This window comes from Hemitrygon akajei, unplaced genomic scaffold (assembly GCF_048418815.1).
Source record: "Hemitrygon akajei unplaced genomic scaffold, sHemAka1.3 Scf000038, whole genome shotgun sequence".
NCBI classification, from domain to species: Eukaryota; Metazoa; Chordata; class Chondrichthyes; order Myliobatiformes; family Dasyatidae; genus Hemitrygon; species Hemitrygon akajei.
Genome location: NW_027331924.1, coordinates 9,117,121 through 9,124,125, shown reverse-complemented (window position 1 = coordinate 9,124,125; position 7,005 = coordinate 9,117,121). Strand labels below are relative to the sequence as shown.

Below are 7,005 nucleotides of genomic sequence, written 5' to 3'. Positions count from 1 at the left end.
TAATCCATAAACCTCCATCATCTGCATATAGGGATTTACACACTCCAAAACCTGTCTCAGAGAAAAATATTATGAATTATAAATAATAAACACTGCCTGTGGAATCCCAGTCTCTATCTCATTACAACCTGAATATAACTTTCCCACCCATACCTGACACAAAACATTCAATTAAAACAACTCAAAGTTAGATAACAGCCCCTCCATCCTCATTTCCACAATTTATAAAAATTCTTTCCTTGCATAAATACCATCTGCCTTTTGAATAGTGAAAATACTGCAGTTACAACATCTATATTTAACTGGCTTTACTAATACCATCTTCTAAATATAAAAATGAATTCAATGTCATCCTTGCCCATTCATACCTTTACAAGATGTACAAATAGAAACAATCAGAAAAAAATTGTACAATAGCCCTATCAATTGCATTTCCAAAAATTAATCAAAAGTCCATACTTCAATAAATATTATTTGCCTTGTCAATATCAAAAATATTGCTATTACAACATCTTTATTTAACTGTATTTTCCTAATATGATCTTCCAAACCCAAACTGATTCCAATGTTATTTAAGGCAGAGATTGCTAGGTATCTGAGTAGCCAGGGTATCAAAGGTTATGGTGAGACGGTGAGGGAGTGGGACTAAATGGGAGAATGGATCAGCTCATGATAAAATGGCAGAGCAGACTCAATGGGCCGAATGACCGACTTCTGCTCCTTTGTCTTATGGTCTTATTCTACCGTTCCAAATTCCCCTCTGATAAAACATGAAATTACCTCTTTTTATCGAAAATATAATTCAAACACTCGATTACCATACGTTCCACAAGTTTACATAAATGAGACTTTAATTATATTGGCCTACAAGAAGGAGGATCAGATGGGGAGTTCCAGGTTTTAGAATGGGAACTACTACAACCATTTTCCATGAGAAAAGTAGATGGCCAAACCTCCAAATACCATTCAGAAAGTTCATATTTTCTCAAAAGAAAATTGCACACATAGCTGTTGAATCAAGATTTTCTACAAGTTCATGATACATTTTATTCCCATTCACAACACTATACTCTGCCCTTTTCCTTGTAAAACTGACAACACCACCCCTCTACCAACTAACCTGTCAAGCCAAATGACAATATAATCCTGCACAGGAATAAAACTTAAAATGTGCAGGTTTCCTGAACAGATATAACATCGGAAGAATCTGACAAATCAGAAATAAACTGCTATAAGTATTGACCATGTAAAATCAGGCTTCTTGCATTTCACTTCAATATTTCAATCCCATTACATATCTTCACAAGTAGACTGGGATGCAGAAACCCCCACAAATCAGAGCTTCATTTACAGCTTCCCACAAAACACCAGTTACACCAAGATACCTTTCTGCAGCTTTCACAATAATTTTAATTTCCTCAGCAGGATGAGATGTCTGAGCAGTACAATTCACCACATCGGATATAGACATCACAAACTTCATTTTATCCAGCAGTGAAGTATCTTTGGTGAGAGAACTGTGATGCCGGCATATATCCACTGACGTCACAGTCTGTTCTCTGAGTGGGATCACGTTATCCAGTTTACCTGCTCTGCTTGCTGTACTTGTCCTTGAACAGGCCCTTCTGCTCACTGTGTTGTTCTGAACCCATGAGCTGGTCACTCATGCCTTACTAAACCAATCCCTTCTGCCTACACAAGGGACACATCCCTCCATTCTCCACACATTCACGTGGTATCTAATAGCCTCTTTCACATCTGCCTCCACCACCACCCGATATTCACTCCAGACACCCACCACTATGGGAATGAAAAACAAAACTTGAAACGCAAATCTCCTTTAAACATCCTCAGTCAGGTTTTTAACATCATTGTCTTTACTAATTGTTTTGTTTTTAACAGCAGCTATGCAGAGAAAAGATACAAAATGCACTAAATTACAAAATACTTCAATAGTGCAAAAAGGTCCAATGAGGATGTGTTCCCCCTTTCTCCTGAAGTGCATGCCTACTGGCATTGGACATTACCTCCTTAGAGAAAAAATCCCGGCTGCCCACTCTGTCTGTGTCTCTCACATTCCTGTAAACGTCTGTCAGACCTCCCTCAGCCTCTGCCACTCCGGAGAAAATTACCCGAGATTGTCCGGTCTCACTTTATCCAGGCAGCATCCTGTTAAGCCTCTTTCACTCACCATCCAAAACCTCCACATTATTCCTGTCTTCGAATGCAATTCTGCAGATGTGGTTAAACTAGAGGTTTATACAACTGCAACATAACTGTCCGACAATGGAACCACTATCTGGGAGTTATGAACTCGGATTCCAAGATCCCCCTGTAGATCAACACAGTCCAATCTCGCCCCATGAATATAACAGCAAAGAGATAATGCTGAGGCTTTATAAGCCACGAGTCAGGCCGCACTTGGAGTATTGTCAACAGTGTTGGGCCCCACATCTCAGACAGGATGTGTTGTCATTGGAGAGAGTCCAGAGGAGGTTCAGAAGGATGATTTTGGGAATGAATGGGTTAAAATATGAGGAGCATTTGGCAGCTTTGACCCTGTGCTCACTGGAACTCAGAAAAATGCGGGGGCATCTCATTGAAATCTACCGAATGTTGAAAGGACTGGATAAGGTGGATGTGGAGAAGGTATTTCCTGTGGTGGGGCACAGCCACAAAGTAGAGGGGCCACCTTTTTAAACAGAGGTAAGCAGGTTATTTTTTTTATTGGACAGAGAGTATTGGATCTGTGGAATGCTCTGCCACAGACTGCGGTGGAGGCCGAGTGTGTGGGTATATTCAAGGCGGAAGTTGATCATTTCCTGATTGGTCATATATCAAAGGATATGGCAGGAGGTCAGATATCTGGAATTGAGTGCGATCTGGGATCAGCCATGATGGAAAGGTGGCTGACTCAATGGGCTGAATGGCCTAATTCTGTTCCTATGCCTTATGGATTTATGAACACAAGCCCCCTCAATCATGATGAATCTCCTCTGCACTCTTCCAGCACAAAACATCCTTTGTACAGAATGCTAAGCGGAACTGAATGCAACTTTTCAAGAACGTTGTCAAGTCAGGCAGCATCTGTTGAGGGGAATAGAATCGATGGTTGGGACAGAACCCCTCCCTTACGGCACTAACACAGGCCCTTCGGCCCAACCTTTCCATGCTGTCCTCCTGTCCATTTAAACTAATCCCTCTGCCTGTCTTTGACACAGAACACAGAAATCTACAGCACATTACAGGCTCTTCAGCCCACAATGTTCTACCGACCATGTAACCTACTCTACAGACTGCCTAGGATTTCCTGATCGTATATCCCTCTATGTTTCTAAGCTCCATGAACCTATCTAAGAGTCTCTTAAAATATCCTATTGTATCCACCTCCACCATCGCTGCAGGCAGTGCATTCCATGCACCCACCACTCTCTGTGTAAGAAACTTACCCCTGACATTCCCTCAGTACTGACTTCCAAGCAGCTTAAAACTACGTCCCCTCGTGTTAGTCACTTCAAGCCCGGGAAAATGCCTCTGGTTATCCACATGGTCAAAGCCTCTCTTCATCTTATTCACCTCTATCAGGTCACCTCTCATCCTCCGTCGCTCCAAGAGGGAAAGGCCAAGTTCACTCAGTTTATTCTCATAAGGCATGCTCTCCAATCCAAGAGCAACATCCTTGTAAATCTACTCTCCACTCTCTATAGTATCCACATCCTTCCTGTAGTGAGGCCACCAGAACTGAACACAGGACTCCCAAGTGGGGTCCAACTAAGCCCACAGCCCTGCCGTGTTGGGGTACAAGTACTTATGTACAGGTTAGGAGAAATATAGCTTCAACATCACCTCACAGCTCTTGAACTCAATCCCATGGTTGATGAAGGCCATCACACTAGACGCCTTCCTAACAACACTGCCAACCTCCACAGCAGCTTTGAATGTCGTATGTACATGGACCCCAAGATCTCTTTGATCCTCCACACTGCCAAGAGTCTTACCATTAATATTATATTCTGTGTTCAAATTTGACCTGCAGAAATGAACCTCTTCATCTGTGTTGAACTCCATCTGTCACTTCCCATTTCTGCATCCGAGGCGAGGAAATAGATTGCTGAGCCTCTGGCTAGGATCATTATGTCCACATTGTCCACGGGAATGGTACCGGAGGATTGGAAGGAGGCGAATGTTGTCCCCTTGTTCAAAAAGAGTAGTAGGGATAGTCTGGATAATTATAGACCATTGAGCCTTACATCTGTGGTGGGAAATCTGTTGGAAAAGATTCACAAAGATAGGATCTATTGGCATTTAGAGAATCATGGTCTGATCAGTGGCAGTCAGCATGGCTTTCTGAAGGGCAGATCGTGTCTAACAAGCCTGATGGAGTTCTTTTAGGAGGTGACCAGGCATATAGATGAGGGTAGTGCAGTGGATGTGATCAACATGTACTTTAGTAATGCACTAGATAAGGTTCCACACGGTAGGCTTATTCAGAAAGTCAGAAGGCATGGGATCCCGGGATGTTTGACCAGGTGGATTCAGAATTGGCTTGCCTGCAGAAAGCAGAGAGTTGTGGTGGAGGGAGTACATTCGGATTGGAGTGTTGTGACTAGTGGTGTCTCTCAAGGATCAGTTCTGGGACCCCTACTTTTCGTGATTTTTATTAACGTCCTGGATGTGGGGGTAGAAGGATGGGTTGGCAAGTTTGCAGAAGACACAAAGGTTGGTGGTGTTGTGGATAGTGCAGAGGATTGTCAAAGTTTGCAGAGAGACATTGATAGGATGCAGGAGTGGGCTGAGAAGTGGCAGATAGAGTTCAACCTGGAGAAGTGTGAGGTGGTACACTTTGGAAGGACAAACTCCAAGGCAGAGTACAAAGTAAATGGCAGGATACTTGGAAGTGTGGAGGAGCAGAGGGATCTGGGGCTACATGTCCACAGATCCCTGAAAGTTGCCTCACAGGTAGACAGAGTAGTTAAGAAAGCTTATGGGTTGTTAGCTTTTATAAGTCGAGGGATAGAGTTTAAGAGTCGCGATGTAATGATGCAGCTCTATAAAACTCTGGTTGGGCCACACTTGGAGTACTCTGTCCAGTTCTGGTCACCTCACTATAAGAAGGATGTGGAAGCATTGGAAAGGGTACAGAGGAGATTTACCAGAATGCTGCCTGGTTTAGAGAGTATGGATTATGATCAGAGATTAAGGAAGCTAGGGCTTTACTCTATGGAGAGAAGGAGGATGAGAGGAGAAATGATAGAGGTACATAGTTGATATTAAGGGGAACAGATACAGTGGACAGCCAGCGCCTCTTCCCCAGGGCGCCACTGCTCCTACAAGAGGACATGGCTTTAAGGTAAGGGGAGGGAAGTTCAAGTTCAAATTAGAGGAAGATTTTATACTCGGAGAGTGGTTGGTGCGTGAAATGCACTGCCCGAGTCAGTGGTGGAGGCAGATACACTAGTGAAGTTTAAGAGACTACAAGACAGGTATCTGGAGTAATTTAAGCTTAGGGAGGCAGAGTTTAAGGGTTGGCGCAACATTGTGGGCCGAAGGGCCTGTACTGTGCTGTAGATAGACAGATAGATAGATAGATAGATAGATAGATAGATAGATAGATAGATAGATAGATAGATAGATAGATAGATAGATACCTTATTCATCCCCATGGGGAAATTCAACTTTTTTTCCTATGTCCCATGCACTTGTTGTAGCAAAACTATTTACATATAATACTTAACTCAGTAAAAAATATGATATGCATCTAAATCACTATCTCAAAAAGCATTAATAATAGCTTTTAAAAAGTTCTTAAGTCCTGGCGGTAGAATTGTAAAGCCTAATGGCATTGGGGAGTATTGACCTCTTCATCCTGTCTGAGGAGCATTGCATCGATAGTAACCTGTCGCTGAAACTGCTTCTCTGTCTCTGGATGGTGCTATGTAGAGGATGTTCAGAGGATTGTTCTATGTTCTATCTATTCCTCGCTGGAATCTCTCTTTTAATTTATTTTTTTATTGAAGGCACGACACAGTACAGAAAACGTAATGCATTACATTTTCCTCCATTTTGCTTTTATACCTTACCCCGAAACAACACCACAACGTCATCAGTGGGGCCTTCTGGGAATTGTAGTCATTGTTCCTCGCTCGCTCCCTGACAAAGCATGTTTCGTCAGCCACCACAGACGTCACCGAAACAGACCCACCGAGGCGCGAAGGGGAATCACACCCGTCCTTGTGGGCGCCGAGGCCGGCGACTCCAACAGAAGCGCCTCGCTGATCTCCGCCATGGCGTTGGAGCAGAAGAGGAGGGGCTGATCATGGGCCGATTTCTTCCAGCCTATCGTAGCTCAGGCTTAACACTGATCCCAGCTGTCATTGGCTGCCGTGCCTGTCGCTCAAATGGGAACTCGGAGGGTGATTAGTTTATGTGAACGTCAGTCAGCCTTCCTGTCTTTATGAGTTTGAATTTGGATTTATAACGGGACAGGAAGCAAATTGGGAGAAATGTGAGTTTTTATGTGATGGTGCATCAGTCTCCGTGTTACATTATTAACAATAAAAGGGCAAAGGCCGTGCTGAGGAAGTAGGTGATTTACTGGAGGTTATATGGAGATAATATTGGAAGGGATATCAAACTTGGAATTGTTTGGGACATGATTTAGAAAATGGGATTTGTGGGGAATCATAATATTCCAGTGTTGATTAATGAGGGCAAAATGATTGTTACTGAAACAGGGAAGGTTGTGTTACTGGCTGGGTCATTTGCTGAGATTCATAATCAGGATAATTTAAGTGAAGAAGTTAAACAATGTAGGGATATGTTTTTCAGTGAATACCCTGATGTGCTGGAAGTCAGCTATAGCAATGATAGTATCACTGATGGAGAGATTTCTTTGTATGAATTTAAGAAGTCTATTAATAATGCAGGACAGGTGTCCCTAGGAAAGAATGATATTTGAAATTGTAATTGTATAAAATTCGTTTTTGTGAAAATATTAAATGTTTG

The 7,005-nt window shown here is 42.7% G+C and overlaps 1 long non-coding RNA gene across 1 annotated transcript in view; it reads right to left on the bottom strand.

Moving 5' to 3' along the window:
* Positions 1-6,940, bottom strand: part of LOC140720246 (uncharacterized) — a 10,740-nt gene extending 3,800 nt beyond the window's left edge. The window contains exons 1-2 of the long non-coding RNA XR_012097139.1: positions 6,081-6,940; positions 3,999-4,266 (exon numbers count right to left, since the gene is read on the bottom strand). This is a non-coding gene — a long non-coding RNA (uncharacterized lncRNA). The remainder of the gene's footprint in view (positions 1-3,998; positions 4,267-6,080) is intronic.
* Between the last annotated feature and the right edge of the window lie 65 nt (positions 6,941-7,005).